Source organism: Squalius cephalus (assembly GCF_949319135.1).
Source record: "Squalius cephalus genome assembly, chromosome: 9".
Classification (NCBI taxonomy): Eukaryota; Metazoa; Chordata; class Actinopteri; order Cypriniformes; family Leuciscidae; genus Squalius; species Squalius cephalus.
In genome coordinates, this window is record NC_137130.1 from 2,731,848 (window position 1) to 2,751,282 (window position 19,435).

A 19,435-nucleotide genomic window follows, 5' to 3' on the forward strand; every position below is an offset into this window, starting at 1 on the left:
AGGCATGCAAACTTGGGGCAAATAACAAAATAAGTGCTTTTTTCCCCATTTTTGAACTATCACTGTTGGCATATAATGCAACAAAGATTAGTAAAGTCAACAGATTTTACTAACAGACCTGCCAATCTCTGTGTAAAAATAAAATAATGATGCCGCCATCTTCAATTAATTTTTTACACCCCATTTGGCTCCAAATCTCAGGTGAAAAGTGTCATTTTGACCCCCCTCTACAAAACAGTGGATTATTCGGTCAATATACGTTCATGATATTTAATATTTTGGCTTTGTTTTTCATTTATGTATTTCTTTCACCTGAAAAAAAAAAAAAAAGAAATCTACATTTTTAGCCGGGGACGTCTAGTTCAGTTGACACAGAATGATTGGATTAGCAGATCTGGATTGAGCTCTTTGACATATGAATTAATAAAAATCAAACCCTTGATATTTAGATAGTGAGAGAAGCCCCATGATTATACACAATTGTTCAGACTCACTAAACAAGGAGTCATTTTATAAAGTTACAAAGAATCATCCAAATAAGAACCGAATGAGTCAGAAAAATTACATTACGTTTATCTCGATTTATGCTGCTAAACAGTATTCTTGTCTTGTTTTTCAGTAAAATTATCTAAACAAATATCTGCCAATGGAGTCAGAAAAATCAACTTAATTCAAAGTCAAAACGAGAGTATTTTATGACCCTATTGGCTGATATTTGTTCTTTTTAAGCATAAACTCGCTTCAGATAACAAGACTTAATAACTTTAGTTTAAGAAATGTATCTTGATTCAAGAATATTTTTTACTGGAAACGAAACAAAAATACTGATCTAACGGTGTTAGGAGAGATGTTCTGATGAATTATTAATATGTTTAAGTGAAACAGCCCTCCTGGACTCATTCGGCCACTGTGTTTGATGTCAGTGCTTTTAAAAACTGCACCTGTTTCACCTTCTGACACTCAAGAAGAGAACAGGATCATATCCACAATCCCAACCCGCTTTAGCTGCTGGTCAGGCAAGGTTCTGCATGATGGGAAGAGAGCAAGACAGACAACATGGAAGATATTTTTTCATGTTTTAAGAATACTTAATTTTACACAATGTTTCAGAAAACAAGATTTAAACTCCCCCTGTAGTCAATAATTGTATCCCTTAAAACTCATCTTTGTTCACCAAAATGACATATTTAAGCATTTTTTTCCCTTCATGCCTTGAATGCATCTTGAATGTAACTCGACACCCTTGCCTCATTTAGTATGCGCGGTTCTATGAATATGCAAATGAGCCCCGCCTCCACTCACTCACTCACTCAGAGATCCACTGGTTGATGATCACACGTTGATCTGATTGGTTACAAGGTAGTTTGTGACGTCAGAAACACCAGCGATTTCAAAGCGTGTTTTTGAGACTGTCTTTGGTTCACTGCAGTTTTAAGGAGGAAATACTCAGCAATGCTGTCGACTTATGAATTTACACATGATTTGTCTTAAAGCATATTAAAAACACCACATAGACACATAAACAACATTAAAAACTTGATTTCACAGGGGGACTTTAATATCTTCAGTCATTTTGCTTCTCCAGTAAATGTATCTCGATTTAAGAATGTTTAGATATTTGTACTGGAAAACAGGACAGAAACACTGATGAAGAACATCATGTTCCAGTGCATGACGTCACATACTATCAGCAAACCCTGAAGAGCTGCTGCGTGACCCGGTACTGCAGAATATTATCTTCTCTTCACCTGACGCCCACCTAGTGCTCTCACCGGGCAGCATTCAGGGAGCAGCTCTTAAAGTCCCGTCAGAAACACTGCCACACAAACTCCTCCACCGTCTTACACATTTACATCCACTTCACTGCATTACTTCCACTGGTGCGGTTTAATCCAGGAATCTGGTGATCAGATGTCAAAGGTCGCTCTGCAACAGCTTCAGAAAGCGCATTACACCACGAAAGTCCTCTTTAAATCAAAAGTTTTTTTGCTTTTAGTATGTATATGTTAGCCTTACTGTTATCTATAAGCTAGTGTGCTCCAAAACAATGACAAAATTCACATTTAGAAGATAAAGCGTTCAAAACTTACAGTCTCTCATATCACTCTGCACTTCAGCTTCTCATCAGATTTTCTGTCCAATCAAATGCGCTCTAGAATCTGAAGCTCCGCCCCCTACATTATAAACAGATGCTGAAACGGCAGCTGAAATCAGTCATTTGTTCACACATTTACTGTTTTATACAGGGTGAATGGCACTATATAGGGGATAGGGAACAATTCAGACAGTGTAAATATGTTTTCCATTGTCACGCGAACCGCCGCAGCTCCACAGACACGACACACAGAGCGGATCATGTGATCGAGTCACTGCAGACCAGAAAACGTATCAGATCCATTCAGTTCTGCACAGAATGCTGTATTTTAAAGTGATATGGAAGAGATTAGGAGGAGAAATGGTTAGAGATTAGGAAGAAACTGCGGCTTTATCGAGCTCAACGGCTCTGGCCGAGTTGTGATATAAACAAAACGCTATTGGCTATTTAAAAAAGGGGAGGAGCTGCTCGATATGCCCCGCCCCGTCTTCCTGTTTCAGTGCAAATAACATCAACACACTGAATAACGCTGCGTGTTTCAAGGCACTTTAGTGGGACTTTAAGACTTGCTATACTTTAATAAGGTTCAGGGTTTGGTTCAATATGAGAACTAGTATTGCATGAAAAGTTTTAGTGAAACTATTTTGCTAAATCTCAACTACAACCAGATAATTGTTACAATTCTGCTCTGCAAATTCCGTTTTTAGTCCATCAGGAAAGACGTGTCACCATATAAATGGGTTGAGTTGCAGCTAATCATCTATCTGTCTGTCGGACCCACCAATAACGAAGCAGTTGTGCTCTAAAATAATGCACACGGTCACTTCCCCATTCACTGTGATGCTCAGAGACATTAATTATGGATGCATATGTGCCTCTCCAGCGAACACACACACAAACTGGGAAAACTTTCATTATGTTCCAGTCGTTCAGACCCGGAGCTCGTGTTACAAACCCAACTGCAGCTATTGGACATTTCTGACATCGAGGTTTGACTTAATGACCAGGAGACGGACATATAGGCGTGATGTGCCGTCGAATCCCACATTAATGAATAGCGCAGTGTTCCTGTTCTGCTGATGCCATGTGGCTCTTATCAACGCCGAGATGCTGACAGAATCCATCCCTCCATCCCAGAAAAACATAAAAAATCGCTGTGTCGCAGCACCTGCCTTTTTTGTCTATTCATGCTGTCCTCGCCACATCTCGAGCGCTGCAGCAAGAGGAGCTTCTCAACTTGTTGTGAAACTTTCTGAGACGGATCTGCAGCACACTTATGAAAAGATCCCGTGTCAATGAAACTTTTGAGCACGTAGATGGCGCTTCACTCGACACGTGGGCGACACTTTCACAAACGCACAACTGTAGAGTTCATCAGTGTTGGTTCCGGGTGTACTTTTCCCATTTATTTTCCCTATAGAAATGTAAAAGTCTTTGTTTAAACGCTATTTGTCAGACAAAACAACCGGCTGCGAGGAGAAACATAACATTACAAACTTTGATTTGAAGCAAAAAAAAAAGTTCAGACAAAAGACTTGATGAATTTAATGAGGGGAAAGAACTACAATCCCATGAAGCATTGCGAACAACAATCAAAATAGAAACAATGGTGAAATATTAAACTATTAAAGTTCTTGATTTTATCTATAGAAACAACTTATTTTAAGTTTAATGCAAAATATGCATTTATATGTATACATACATACACAAGCGTTTTGGGAGCATATGGAGACTCAATTATATGATTCGCGGTGCTTCATGGGAGTGGGCGGAGCTAAAGAGCTCAAAGGGTGCTTTCACACCTGCCTCATTTAGTTCGGTTGAATCGCACTAGAGTTCGTTTTCCCCATTGGTGCGGCTCGTTTGGGCTGGTGTGAATGCGGCGATCGCACTCGGGTGCGCACCAACAGCGGACCAAACAAGCAAACTCTGGAGCGGTTCGTTTGTGGTGAGAACGTGATCCGACCTCGAACAGAACCAACTGCCAAAGAACTGCGCATTTTTGGACTAAACCAGTTGCCGTAGTGCATTATGGGATGTGGAGAAATGTTTGTTGACAGTCTGCACTTTAAGCATGGCAGCTCGCGGACAGACTTGGAGTTGTGAGGAGGTGCGGCGCCTGATAGAAATTATTAACGTTATTTTCGAGCCGCATCCTCGCTTCAGTCTCAAACATTATTGTTTGTCTAAAGTGGTGTAGACAAACTGTATAATAAAATATGACCAAGGATACAATCAGCCCATGCAGTCGTCTCTCCATATTAAACATCGGCGTGTTGTCTGCCGGATTTCCCACCTCTTTGTTTACTTCCGGGAGTTCTGTTGGAATTTTCCCGCACGTTAATTCTGACCAAATGTAGTGGAGATATAGAAGTGCGTTCAAGACACATCTGGCCAACGAGTGATGTGGATGTTGTCACGTGACTGCATTTTGGACCAGAGCGATCAGTGTAGTGTGAAAAGGAACCAAAACGCCTGAAAAATGCTACAAAGTATAATTTTTCGCCCTTGGTCCGGACCAAATGAACCGAACTACAGATGTGAATGCACCCATAGTTGTGTTCGGATGTGTCTGAAATCGCCCCCTATACCCCTAAATAGGGCACTATTTGAGGGAACAGCCATTTGTAGTGGTGTCCGACACCATCGTGGATGTTATCGAGTGCTCTCATTCAATCCCACAATGCACCGCAATAACGAGCATACAACCGAAGTACGCTCAACGGCTAGAGAATACCCATAATGCACTGTGAGAGTCCTTTCATGACTTTCGAATCGCTCTCACGATACTTTGATGTCACACACCGATCAGTGACGCTTTAAAGGAGAACTCCGTTCAATTTTAACATTGAGCTAATTTTTTTGTACATTTGGAGTGCTGTCAATACAGAGAACAACAACAAAAATCGGTGTTGCCTACACCGTGTTATCCTCTTTTTAAAATTTACACCCTGTTGACTTCAATGGGGCTTTTAGCCTCTTAACATCCTTGATGTGTCATTACAAGTGCCCAGGTCATGTGAGTGATTCCTTCAGAGTCAACACGGGTCAATCTGACTGCAGTAGATGTGAAAGATATGAATAAAAATGATGTTATTTAAGCCAGCGCAAATACCTGTATTTACATCCTGTTTTCGGTCGAAGTCCAAAGTAATCGATTGTCGAGTTCACGCGCATTGGTTTAGTACCTATGATCACGCGCGTGAACTCGACAATCGATTACTATGGACTTCGACTGAAAACAGGATGTAAATACAGGTATGAGCGCTGGCTGAATAAACATCATTTTTATTCATATCTTTCACATCTACTGCAGTCAGATTCACCGTGTTCACTCTGAAGGAATCACTCACATGACCTGGGCACTTGTAATGACACATCAAGGATGTTAAGAGGCTAAAAGCAGGTTTAAAACTTGCCCCATTGAAGTCAATAGGGTGCAAATTTTAAAAAGAGGATAACTCGGTGTAGGCAACACCGATTTTTGTCGTTGTTCTCTGTACTGACAGCACTCCAAATGTACAAAAAATTAGCTCAATGTTAAAATTGACCAGAATTCTCCTTTAAATCGGACATGCCTCTTTTGTTGCGATTTTATGATTGGTGAAAATTTCTGCACAGCATCATGGGTAATGTAGTTTTGCTTCAAAAGATTGGTTAACAACTTCTGAACCAAGCGTGAAGCCAAAGCGTCTTGATCGCCCCCCGATGGCTGGTCCCAGTATAGCTCACAAACCCCACCTCCCCATGAAGTCTAATGGGACGCGATGGAAACTAAACAATCAAATTTCACTTCAAATACATTTTTTCCAAACATAATTTTAGGTAGTTTTTATCACGCTGATGTAAATTTAAGTGTTCGTTTTTTGAAGCAAGTTTGGTCTTAGTTAGTTATTTGATGCTATAAAAGCGGGAGTGTGACGTCATGATTGACAGCTTCTCTAAACGAAGTGGACACTGAGGCACCAACAGACTTTTTGGAGGATTTTTGGAAGGAGATTAAAGCTTCAACTTTAATTTCTACATGTCCATAGCTGTTTATTTCACACTGACTCAGCAGTAAACTTTAAACTAACCGTGTGGGCAGGACCTTGATATCGCAGCTCCACCACTGCGCAAAATCAGGTCCTAAATCTGCGCACAATGTCTTTGGCATCTTAGGACTTTGGCGGCTTCACTTTTCACCAATGGACGAGAGTGAAGGGGTGTCGTCCATCTTTTCTTGACAGTTCTGTCTTTAAAGGTTCATAAGTGATTGTTAAAAATGACTTTTCCATGGAGCAAACGAATGGCGTTTTTACTTAAGGAGTATTCAAAAGCAGGTCAGCTTACTCCGCGAAACACCTTCTGACTATGAAATCTAAAGAGCCTTCAATAAATGGCGGCCTTATCAGCAACCGCAGCACAAGAGATGGAAACCTGCCCTCCAATGAAGCTCTCGTCCGGATTACGCTAATCCAATAGTCATTCTCCATGCCGCCTTCCTCTTCGCAGGCATCCGCGCCTTTCAAAAGAGAGCCATTCAATCCCTAATGAGATTACGAGTGGAAAACCAACATTTCCAGAGATTGTTTTTGGAAGGAAAACGAGCGAGTTATCGGTGTCTGTCTCTGTCGTTCTAACACCTGTCATTGGAATTGATCCACCGGACCCGAGCTCACTGAATCTCAGAGGGCAGAGAGTCGGTGACCGGCATCGATCGGACATTTGTATGCATGGGAACGTGCGAGGGCTGTTCTTTTAGCGAGGGTAAAATTGGTTGTGGACGTGCGTGGGAGTCGCTGTGTCATTAGGGGCTTCGCTGCTGACTCTCCTGCCCACTCGCTGAGATCTCGTCCTGTGAAGAATGGCATAATCCTCCTGGGCCGAGTCAAAAACGGATGGATGGTGGGTGGATGGAGTAGTGAAATCCGTGGAGGAGGATATAGAGCCGTACGGTTTGATGCACAACTAGAACTTAAGGCCATCAAAGTGGTTGGTAATGGGTGAAGGAGGACCGGGATGCTCATGTCCGTGTGAAAGCGCCGATCCGGGGACGGAAATAGAAAACACGCATGTTAACATCGACACATGAACAATCATAGAGTGAGCAACGATCATCGAGTGACTGCAAATGTTTAAAAGACAATATATTGATTTGACTGCACTGACACTATCAGATGAGAACAAAACTTAAACTGAATGACGCTATTGTCTTTTTGCAAGTTTTGAGCTGCTTTACATCTGAATTTGTCTCATATTTGATGGTTTGTTAACATGTACACATGAACAGTCAAAGACTGAGCAACATTCGTAATGTTTAAAAGACACTTAATATTCAGTAATATCATTGATTTGACAGCACTCAGACGAGAAGAAAACTTGAACTGAGCTGATTAATGAGACTTTTAAAACTGATTTACAGCAGAATTAGAATTTGTCTCATATTTGATGAAGTTTGCATCATTGATTCTGTTTATTACAGTGAAGCTGCTTAGTATTCTGTAATATTTCATGTGATTTCCAAACTACATTAATCACAGATTGACACCAGTAAATAATTTGCTTTGAAACCATTTGTATTCTGTAGTATTTCATGTGATTTGCAAACTAATAACATATTGACACCAGTAAATAATTTTGTTAACCTCAGTATAAAACTTAGTACAGCAATTTCTAGTTATGCCCAAATAATAAATCCTGATTAAAACATTTTAGTTGAATGGACTATAAAACTAGTTGAGCAAACATACTTTTTTAAGTTGGAGTCAAGTTTGGGACGACTAAAAAATAACGAGTGAAGCAGAACTTTGAAGAGAGAAATTGAGTGAACGTAAAAAAAATCTGTGGAACTAGTTACTAAATAATAATTAGTTGAGACAACTTTAAATTTTTTACAGTGTGGATTAAATGAATAAATCCTAACAGATTATTATTTGGTATTTTAGACTCACTGTGGTGATGAACTGATATAAAATCTTGTTGTTGTGAACCGGCCTTTTGTGAGACACCCTTTCTTTTGGAAAACATAATAGTGTCAAGCATTAAAGACGACTATAAATACATGCAGCTCTTCGTTGACGGCCAATTACTTGGTGAGATTCCCAGAGAGGATCTGAAGTCACCGACGAGACCAGCGGTCTCTCTTCAGCCCGAATCAATTTACACATCAGCCTTTCCATCACCATCATTCACACACTGTGAGCGCAGATCTTTCAGGAAGGACCTTCACTCTTTCATGTTGCTCTTTTCATCTCTTTGAAGAACGAACCTCCTCCTTTCATGAGCAGCTGGAAAAAACAAACATGTAAACAGTCAGAACCGCTTTCATGTGTTTGCTGTTGCCCCATCTCTACTTCAATATATATATATACACACACACATATATACACTCAATTTAATCAATCTTGAAAAAAAAAAACTATATAATACATATTTACATGGAAAAATATTATACATATGAAATATTTAAGATATTAACATAAAATATATTAATATATTAAAATATAATAATATAAAAATATATTATTACTATTAAAAAACATTGAAGTATTTATAAAATATATTAATAAAAATTATAAAACTGGTTTATATATATATATATATTAAGAATATAAAACATAATAATATAATATTAAATATTAAAGATTAAAGTAAATGAATATACATACATACATATGAAATATTCAAGATATTAACATAAAATATATTAATATATTAAAATATAATAATATAAAAATATATTATTACTATTAAAAAACATTAAAGTATTTATAAAATATATTAATAAAAATGATAAAACTATGGTTTATATATATATATATATATATATATATATATTAAGAATATAAAACAATCATATAATATTAAATATTAAAGATTAAAGTAAATGAATATACATGCATACATATGAAATATTCAAGATATTAACAAAATATATTAATATATTAAAATATAATTATATAAAATATATTATTAATATTAAAAAACATTAAAGTATAAAACTATGGTTTTATATATATATATATATATATATATATATATATATATATATATATACATATTAAGAATATAAAACATAATAATATAATATTAAATATTAAGGTAAATTAATATATAGTATAAATAATATAAAGTTACATTTACATTTAGTCATTTAGTCCAAATTAGGACTAAATTAAGCGAGTCATCGTGAAGAGGCAAGAAACAACGCAAGAAGTGCTCAAAATACGAAGTTCAGGCATTGTTCAGAGTAGCATAAGCCTGATAAGTGAGGATTTAAAGGAAAAAGGAGAAATATATATATATTTTTTATGAGGTTAAGTGCTCACGGAAGAGATGGGTTTTCAGCTGTCTTTTGAAAGTTGTCAGGGACAGGGATTCTGCATTCCGAACAACTTTCAAAAGACAGCTGAAAACCCATCTCTAAATAAAATATATATTGAAAAATATATATAAATATATAATTATAAAGCATGAGATTATATGGTTATATTGAATAATGTTTTATTACGTTTTCTATTTTAGTACAAAAAACATGTAAATCATGTCTTTATTTGACCTGCTTTGCCGGAATCACCTTACTATATATGTGTGTGTTGTTAAATTAAATGCCATTATTATAATTTTTTATTATAAATGTACTTTAAATCTGGCCTTGAAGAAATGAAACCTGCAGTCATATTGAAGGCTTAATGTCCTTTCTCAAATAAAAAGCGTGGCTCTGATGTTCACGGTTCTATAAGTGAAGCTCAAAGTTTTGAAGAGGTCACGGAGGTCAAACGACATCATAACGCTGGATATCAGAGCTGAGATAAGCCTGATCTCTGCAGACACAGGCGCAGCACGGGCTCATGGGTAATGACCCTCTCAATATGCTCTCGACACGTATGTGCAGACTGTTACACTGCAATAACAAGCGTGAAATGCTCTTCAATATTCAGTTATTTGCAGAAGCATTCTCATCTTGAGCTGTAGAGTCCTAACTATAACTGACAGAGAGGAGGGAGGGGAAAAGAAAACGAAAACCACACATTGCCCCCTCAGACTGTTTGCTTTTCCAAGCCATTGGTGTGTGTGTGTGTGTGAGAGAGAGAGAGAGAGAGAGAGAGAGAGAGAGAGGGGGGAAAAAGTGCTCCTGAAAGTGGTGAACGCAGATCTGCGGGAGAATGAGGACTTAATCCAGTGTCTGAAAGGTAAGCAAGGGCTTCACTGGCGTACGGATGAGAAATGAACGCGTCGAGTGGAATAACTTGAACTCTTCCCTGCAAAACAGGTCAACAGACTCTCACTGGTGCAGCATGGGAAATGTGTAGAGCTGCTCCATCACACACATTTCATTGGTGACTTTTTGGACCTTGTGTGGTTTGAAGGAGGTTGGAGAACACAGAGATGGACCAGAATATTAAATCAGGTGATCAGATCTAAAACATCTGATCATCTGCATCGTATTGTCACTGATTTGTGAGCGGAGTTTGACACTCCCGGTGCACGCTTGCATGACAAAAAATGTGGTGCTGGTCGACGATTAATCGCATCTGAAATAAAAGTTTGTGTTTACATAATATATGTGTGTAATTGTTTTGTATATATAAATACACACATATGCATGTATATATTTAAAGGAACACACCGACTTTTTGGGACTTTAGCTTATTCACCGTATCCCCCAGAGTTAGATAAGTCCACACACACCCTTCTCATCTCCGTGCGTGCCGTAACTCTGTCTGACGCACCCACCGTTAGCCTAGCTTAGCACAAAGACTGGAGGTAAACGGCTCCAGCTAGCATACCGCTCCCAATAAGTGACAAAATAACGCCAACATTTTCCTATTTACATGTTGTGATTTGTATAGTCACAGCGTGTACGAATAACAAGGTCACATGAGACACAGCCATCTTCTAACCATATACATACTGGGAACCATATTCTCAGAAGGCGAAGCACTGCTACTTGGGCGGAGGGATTTGCTCGCTAGCTACTAGCTAGCTAGTCACGTTGGTTTTGTTGACGGAAGTAACAACGGTGCTTTTCAGGTCTTGCGCTAATCACTCTGCAGAAGTAGCAGTGCTTCGCCTTCTGAGAATATAGCTCCCAGTATGTGCTAAGTTAGGCTAGCGGTGGGTGCGTCAGACAGAGTTACGGCACGCACGGAGATGAGAAGGGTGTGTGTGGACTTATCTAACTCTGGGGGATACGGTGAATAAGATAAAGTTATTAGGAACACCATACTAATACTGTGTTTGACCCCCTTTCGCCTTCAGAACTGCCTTAATTCTACGTGGCATTGATTCAACAAGGTGCTGAAAGCATTCTTTAGAAATGTTGGCCCATATTGATAGGATAGCATCTTGCAGTTGATGGAGATTTGTGGGATGCACATCCAGGGCACGAAGCTCCCGTTCCACCACATCCCAAAGATACTCTATTGGGTTGAGATCTGGTGACTGTGGGGGCCATTTTAGTACAGTGAACTCATTGTCATGTTCAAGAAACCAATTTGAAATGATTCGAGCTTTGTGACATGGTGCATTATCCTGCTGGAAGTAGCCATCAGAGGATGGGTACATGGTGGTCATAAAGGGATGGACATGGTCAGAAACAATGCTCAGGTAGGCCGTGGCATTTAAACGATGCCCAATTGGCACTAAGGGGCCTAAAGTGAGCCAAGAAAACATCCCCCACACCATTACACCACCACCACCAGCCTGCACAGTGGTAACAAGGCATGATGGATCCATGTTCTCATTCTGTTTACGCCAAATTCTGACTCTACCATCTGAATGTTTTAACAGAAATCGAGACTCATCAGACCAGGCAACATTTTTCCAGTCTTCAACTGTCCAATTTTGGTGAGCTCGTGCAAATTGTAGCCTCTTTTTCCTATTTGTAGTGGAGATGAGTGGTACCCGGTGGGGTCTTCTGCTGTTGTAGCCCATCCACCTCAAGGTTGTGTGTGTTGTGGCTTCACAAATGCTTTGCTGCATACCTCGGTTGTAACGAGTGGTTATTTCAGTCAAAGTTGCTCTTCTATCAGCTTGAATCAGTCGGCCCATTCTCCTCTGACCTCTAGCATCAACAAGGCATTTTCGCCCACAGGACTGCCGCATACTGGATGTTTTTCCCTTTTCACACCATTCTTTGTAAACCCTAGAAATGGTTGTGCGTGAAAATCCCAGTAACTGAGCAGATTGTGAAATACTCAGACCGGCCCGTCTGGCACCAACAACCATGCCACGCTCAAAATTGCTTAAATCACCTTTCTTTCCCATTCTGACATTCAGTTTGGAGTTCAGGAGATTGTCTTGACCAGGACCACACCCCTAAATGCATTGAAGCAACTGCCATGTGATTGGTTGATTAGATAATTGCATTAATGAGAAATTGAACAGGTGTTCCTAATAATCCTTTAGGTGAGTGTATATACAAAATAATTATACACAGTACACACACATATATTTTGTAAAACAATTACATAATATTTTATTTTGGATGTGATTAATCATTGCCCAGCACTAAAATATATATTTTCTTACTTAGTATTTTTTGTCTTATTTTCCAGTACAAATATCTAAACATTCTTAAATCAAGATGCAAGAAAAATGAAGAGAGTTTCTGCTTAAAACAAGAAAAAATATCTTCCAATGGGGTCAGAAAAATAAACAATTGCATTGCTGATATTTGTTCTTGTTTTCAGCATAAACTCACTTCATTGATGCATTTTTCAAAAAACAAGTGTTCATATCTTAAGTCATTTCACTTATTCAGTAAATGCATCTTGATTTAAGAATGTTTCCTGAGGAAGAACATCATTTATTGCAGTGTATGCCTATGAACTCACCTTCTGTTCAATTCAATTCAATGCATTTAACATTGAAAACATGTCATGCCTTAACATGCATGAAAAAAACACGGCCTGTTCCTGCTTCTCCCTCAAAAACAGTTACGAGAAAATTAATAAGAAGGAAATGCGCGTGAATCGCAGGTGACGAACGCACGCTTCTGACACTCCTTGTCAACTACAAAAAGCGGCGTGTTGAAATGGCCCGGATCTGTGATGCAGAAAGCGAGAGGCCGCTCAAACGCTGACAAACGGAGGCAGGAGGAGGGCATGCAAAGAAACACCAACACACACACACACTCTCTCCTGATATCTGCCGCTTTGTGCTGAGAGAAGATAAACCATTTGGAGCTGTGTGGGATGTTTTCCCCCAGGAACCCGGTAACAATGCCAAGATGCCGGTGGAGGAGTGAGGGGAGATCGGCGTAGGAGGAACGGATGCTGTGTGTGTGGGGTGGGATACGGGAAAGCGACTAAGAAAGACATGATTTAATGGGATATGGGGCTCAAAGCGGTTTAAAGGGTCGTCGGATCGAGATACGCTTGCCATTTAACTGCAGATTCCCAACAGGCGGCCTCTCAGAAATCAATGGCTGGAATAAATGCTATCGTACGGGGCATGATGGGACTGGTGCAAGTGTGACCCGAGCGAGTGTGTGTGTGTTTGGGGCCGAAAAATCGTTCCTTGCGCTCTTTGGTGGCTTTCCTTGTGTTTCTCAGAAAATCCCGACTAATTACTGGCTCTCATTGCAAAAGGAGGATCGATGCGTGTCTAACTGGCCCACTGGGTCACGACTCCCATTTGAAATGCCAACATTTACACTCGTCCAAACCTCTCTATGATTGTCTGAATTCTCCAGACACCACAGCGCTTGTTTTCCTGCCACAGATGTGGGAAATCATAAACTAGATTTCTTAAACTTAAAGGGATATTCTGTAACCCTGATGTCGTTCCAAACCTGTAAGACTTTTGTTCATCTTTCATGAAATCTGAGAGATTTCTGTCCCTCCATTGACAGCTACGCAAGTACCACTTCAAACCACGCTTCAAAAAGTTCATAAAGAGATCGTAAAAATAATCAATATAATTATTGAGCGGTTTAGTCCAAATTTTCTGAAGAGACTCGACCGCTTTATATGATGAACAGATTTAATTTAGGCTTTTATTCACATATAAACATTCATCAACTCACACATCAGTTGTGTTAAACAGAAGCTCAAGCATGTTCGCTTGACATGCGAGAACCAATGAGGTTCATTCTCGTGTTACGCATCACGTTTGAGCTTCAGCAAGAACCAATGAGGTTCATTCTCGTGTTACGCATCACATTTGAGCTTTTGCGAGAACCAATGAGGTTCATTCTCGTGTTACGCATCATGTTTGAGCTTTTGTGAGAACCAATGAGGTTCATTCTCGTGTTACGCATCACGTTTGAGCTTCTGCGAGAACCAATGAGGTTCATTCTCGTGTTACGCATCACGTTTGAGCTTCAGCGAGAACCAATGAGGTTCATTCTCGTGTTACGCAGCACGTTTGAGCTTCAGCAAGAACCAATGAGATTCATTCTCGTGTTACGCAGCACGTTTGAGCTTCAGCGAGAACCAATGAGGTTCATTCTCGTGTGCAGAACGTTTGAGCTTCAGCGAGAACCAATGAGATTCATTCTCGTGTTACGCAGCACGTTTGAGCTTCAGCGAGAACCAATGAGGTTCATTCTCGTGTGCAGAACGTTTGAGCTTCAGCGAGAACCAATGAGGTTCATTCTCGTGTTACGCAGAACGTTTGAGCTTCAGCAAGAACCAATGAGATTCATTCTCGTGTTACGCAGCACATTTGAGCTTCAGCAAGAACCAATGAGGTTCATTCTCGTGTTACGCAGAACGTTTGAGCTTCAGCAAGAACCAATGAGGTTCATTCTCGTGTTACGCAGCACGTTTGAGCTTCAGCGAGAACCAATGAGGTTCATTCTCGTGTTACGCAGAACGTTTGAGCTTCAGCAAGAACCAATGAGATTCATTCTCGTGTTACGCAGCACGTTTGAGCTTTAGCGAGAACCAATGAGGTTCATTCTCGTGTTACACAGAACGTTTGAGCTTCAGCAAGAACCAATGATGTTCATTCTCGTGTTACGCAGCACGTTTGAGCTTTAGCGAGAACCAATGAGGTTCATTCTCGTGTTACGCAGCATGTTTGAGCTTCTGCAAGAACCAATGAGGTTCATTCTCGTGTTACGCATCACGTTTGAGCTTCAGCAAGAACCAATGAGGTTCATTCTCGTGTTACGCATCACGTTTGAGCTTCTGCAAGAACCAATGAGGTTCATTCTCATGTTACGCATCACGTTTGAGCTTCTGCAAGAACCAATGAGGTTCATTCTCATGTTACGCATCACGTTTGAGCTTCTGCAAGAACCAATGAGATTCATTCTCGTGTTACGCAGCACGTTTGAGCTTCGGCAAGAACCAATGAGGTTCATTCTCGTGTTACGCAGAACGTTTGAGCTTCGGCAAGAACCAATGAGGTTCATTCTCATGTTACGCATCACGTTTGAGCTTCTGCAAGAACCAATGAGGTTCATTCTCGTGTTACGCATCACGTTTGAGCTTCAGCAAGAACCAATGAGGTTCATTCTCATGTTACGCATCACGTTTGAGCTTCTGCAAGAACCAATGAGGATCATTCTCGTGTTACGCAGAACGTTTGAGCTTCTGCAAGAACCAATGAGATTCATTCTCGTGTTACGCAGCACGTTTGAGCTTCGGCAAGAACCAATGAGGATCATTCTCGTGTTACGCAGAACGTTTGAGCTTCAGCAAGAACCAATGAGGTTCATTCTCGTGTTACGCAGAACGTTTGAGCTTCAGCAAGAACCAATGAGGTTCATTCTCGTGTTACGCAGAACGTTTGAGCTTCAGCAAGAACCAATGAGGTTCATTCTCGTGTTACGCAGAACGTTTGAGCTTCAGCAAGAACCAATGAGGTTCATTCTCGTGTTACGCAGAACGTTTGAGCTTCTGCAAGAACCAATGAGATTCATTCTCGTGTTACGCAGCACGTTTGAGCTTCGGCAAGAACCAATGAGGTTCATTCTCATGTTACGCATCACGTTTGAGCTTCTGCAAGAACCAATGAGGTTCATTCTCATGTTACGCATCACGTTTGAGCTTCAGCAAGAACCAATGAGGTTCATTCTCGTGTTACGCATCACGTTTGAGCTTCAGCAAGAACCAATGAGGTTCATTCTCATGTTACGCATCACGTTTGAGCTTCTGCAAGAACCAATGAGGTTCATTCTCATGTTACGCATCACGTTTGAGCTTCTGCAAGAACCAATGAGATTCATTCTCGTGTTACGCAGAACGTTTGAGCTTCAGCAAGAACCAATGAGATTCATTCTCGTGTTATGCAGCATGTTTGAGCTTTAGCGAGAACCAATGAGGTTCATTCTCGTGTTACGCAGCAGGTTTGAGCTTTAGCGAGAACCAATGAGGTTCATTCTCGTGTTACGCAGAACGTTTGAGCTTCTGCAAGAACCAATGAGGTTCATTCTCATGTTACGCATCACGTTTGAGCTTCTGCAAGAACCAATGAGGTTCATTCTCGTGTTACGCATCACGTTTGAGCTTCAGCAAGAACCAATGAGGTTCATTCTCGTGTTACGCATCACGTTTGAGCTTCTGCAAGAACCAGTGAGGTTCATTCTCATGTTACGCATCACGTTTGAGCTTCGGCAAGGACCAATGAGGTTCATTCTCATGTTACGCATCACATTTGAGCTTCAGCAAGGACCAATGAGGTTCATTCTCATGTTACGCATCACGTTTGAGCTTCGGCAAGGACCAATGAGGTTCATTCTCATGTTACGCATCACATTTGAGCTTCGGCAAGGACCAATGAGGTTCATTCTCATGTTACGCATCACATTTGAGCTTCGGCAAGGACCAATGAGGTTCATTCTCATGTTACGCATCACGTTTGAGCTTCGGCAAGGACCAATGAGGTTCATTCTCATGTTACGCATCACGTTTGAGCTTCGGCAAGGACCAATGAGGTTCATTCTCATGTTACGCATCACATTTGAGCTTCAGCAAAGACCAATGAGGTTCATTCTCATGTTACGCATCACATTTGAGCTTCAGCAAGGACCAATGAGGTTCATTCTCATGTTACGCATCACGTTTGAGCTTCGGCAAGGACCAATGAGGTTCATTCTAGTGTTACGCATCACGTTTGAGCTTCAGCAAGAACCAATGAGGTTCATTCTCATGTTACGCATCACATTTGAGCTTCGGCAAGGACCAATGAGGTTCATTCTCATGTTACGCATCACGTTTGAGCTTCGGCAAGGACCAATGAGGTTCATTCTCATGTTACGCATCACATTTGAGCTTCAGCAAGGACCAATGAGGTTCATTCTCATGTTACGCATCACATTTGAGCTTCAGCAAGGACCAATGAGGTTCATTCTCATGTTACGCATCACATTTGAGCTTCAGCAAGGACCAATGAGGTTCATTCTCATGTTACGCATCACATTTGAGCTTCAGCAAGGACCAATGAGGTTCATTCTCGTGTTACGCAGAACGTTTGAGCTTCTGCAAGAACCAATGAGGTTCATTCTCATGTTACGCATCACGTTTGAGCTTCTGCAAGAACCAATGAGGTTCATTCTCGTGTTACGCATCTTCGAGCTTCAGCAAGAACCAATGAGGTTCATTCTCGTGTTACGCAGCACGTTTGAGCTTCAGGAAGTGGTTTGTTCTCGTGCATCAAGTACGTTTGAACTTCTGCTTATGTTCGCTTATCAATGTTTACATGTGAATAAAAGCCTAAATTAAATTAGTTAATCATAATAAAGTGATCGAGTCTCCAGAAAATTTGGACTAAACCGCTCAATTCATATGGATTAGTTTTACAATCTTTTTATAAACTTTTTGAAGCATCAAGTGGCAGTTGTGTAGCTTTCAATGGAGGGAAAGAAAGCTCTCAGATTTCATTAAAGGTTGACAAAAGTATTATGGGTTTGGAACAACATCAGGGTGAGTAATTAATGAAAGAATTTTCATTTTTGGGTGAACTAACCCTTTAACATACCGGGTTGGAGGAATCATTTACGAATGCTAGAGAACAGGGTCACTTCTGAACATGGGACAGTGCCTTTGTCCTGTTTTCCAGATTAGATTAAAATCAAAATGAATGAGTCAGAAGGGGAAACAAGTTTATTTTTCTGACCCCATTGGCAGATATTTGTTCTTGTTTTAAGCAAAAACTCACATCATTTTGCCTCCTTTTCAGAAAACAAGACTAAATAGCTTCAGTCAGTTTGCTCCTCAAGTAAATGCATGTTGATTTAAGAATGCTTAGATATTTTTACTTGAAAAATACTAACAATTTTTTTTTTTTTGCATACGAGAATAGGGGTAGAGGTAGAGAATAGAGAGCTGAGGTTTTATGGCTTCCATTGAGTCGTTTCAGGAGATCGGCGAAGGGTCCATTAGCTCTCTTCATCAATGATCAGCCCACGCTCGCTCTTAATTCTGCTTTCTGGAACTGCTGAGAATCATCTTCAGGACAGCAAGTACATCAGCAAACCTGAACATCACACAGACACATAAAACACAGCCTGTCATGGGACAGGATCGGCTGTGTAATGGCATTTAGTCCTTTCTCTGGTATAATGGGGAATATAAGCCGTACGCAACATGAGGCCTGTGATTGGCTTGAGGAGCTGAAGCCGAACCAGTGAAGCACGAAACACCTACGTAGTCCTATCTGCTCCTATTTAGCAATCAGTTAATCCTGACACTAATCTGCACGTCTGGCTCTCACAGAAAGAGGCCAGTGCGAATTCATTTAGGAGTCAAAGCCACCAGTACGGGCCTCATGATCTTAAAATTAGGTCTAAAATTATGTTTGTTTAAACAATCAGTTCTGATGCTCATAAATGTTAAACATTGCATCTCTAACACATAAGCTGCTGGTTTGAGAAGACTTTGCGGTTTTCACTTTAAAGAGATCTTGACACCGAAGCTTATGCAACCTATTGCATGTGGGAGTTGGTATTTGAGGCACAAAACCAGATTTAGATAATCTTATATAGCACTTCCTACACACACAAACCATTTTTTTTTTTTTTTTTGTGGCCAGTGCTGACCTAACACTCTCTGTACAAACAGATCATGTTTTCATTATTATGTGCCACCTATTCATTTCAATAAGTGTTTAACACACAAACAGGCTAAAAATAAAATGGATCGTTCACCCAAAAAATGATCATTCTCTCATAATTTACTCGCCCTCATGTTGTTCAAACCTGTTTGACTTTCTTCTGTGAATGACGATACCTGTATGTTGAAGAACGTTGAAGAACAAACAACTTTGGACCCCATTGGCTTTCATTATACAGACAAAAACAGCTGACCAGACTCATCTTTTATAAATGATTCTAGCAATTTTAGAGTCCAAACTATTTCATGAAATATATTTTTTGCATAAAATAAAAAATGTTTTGCTATACAG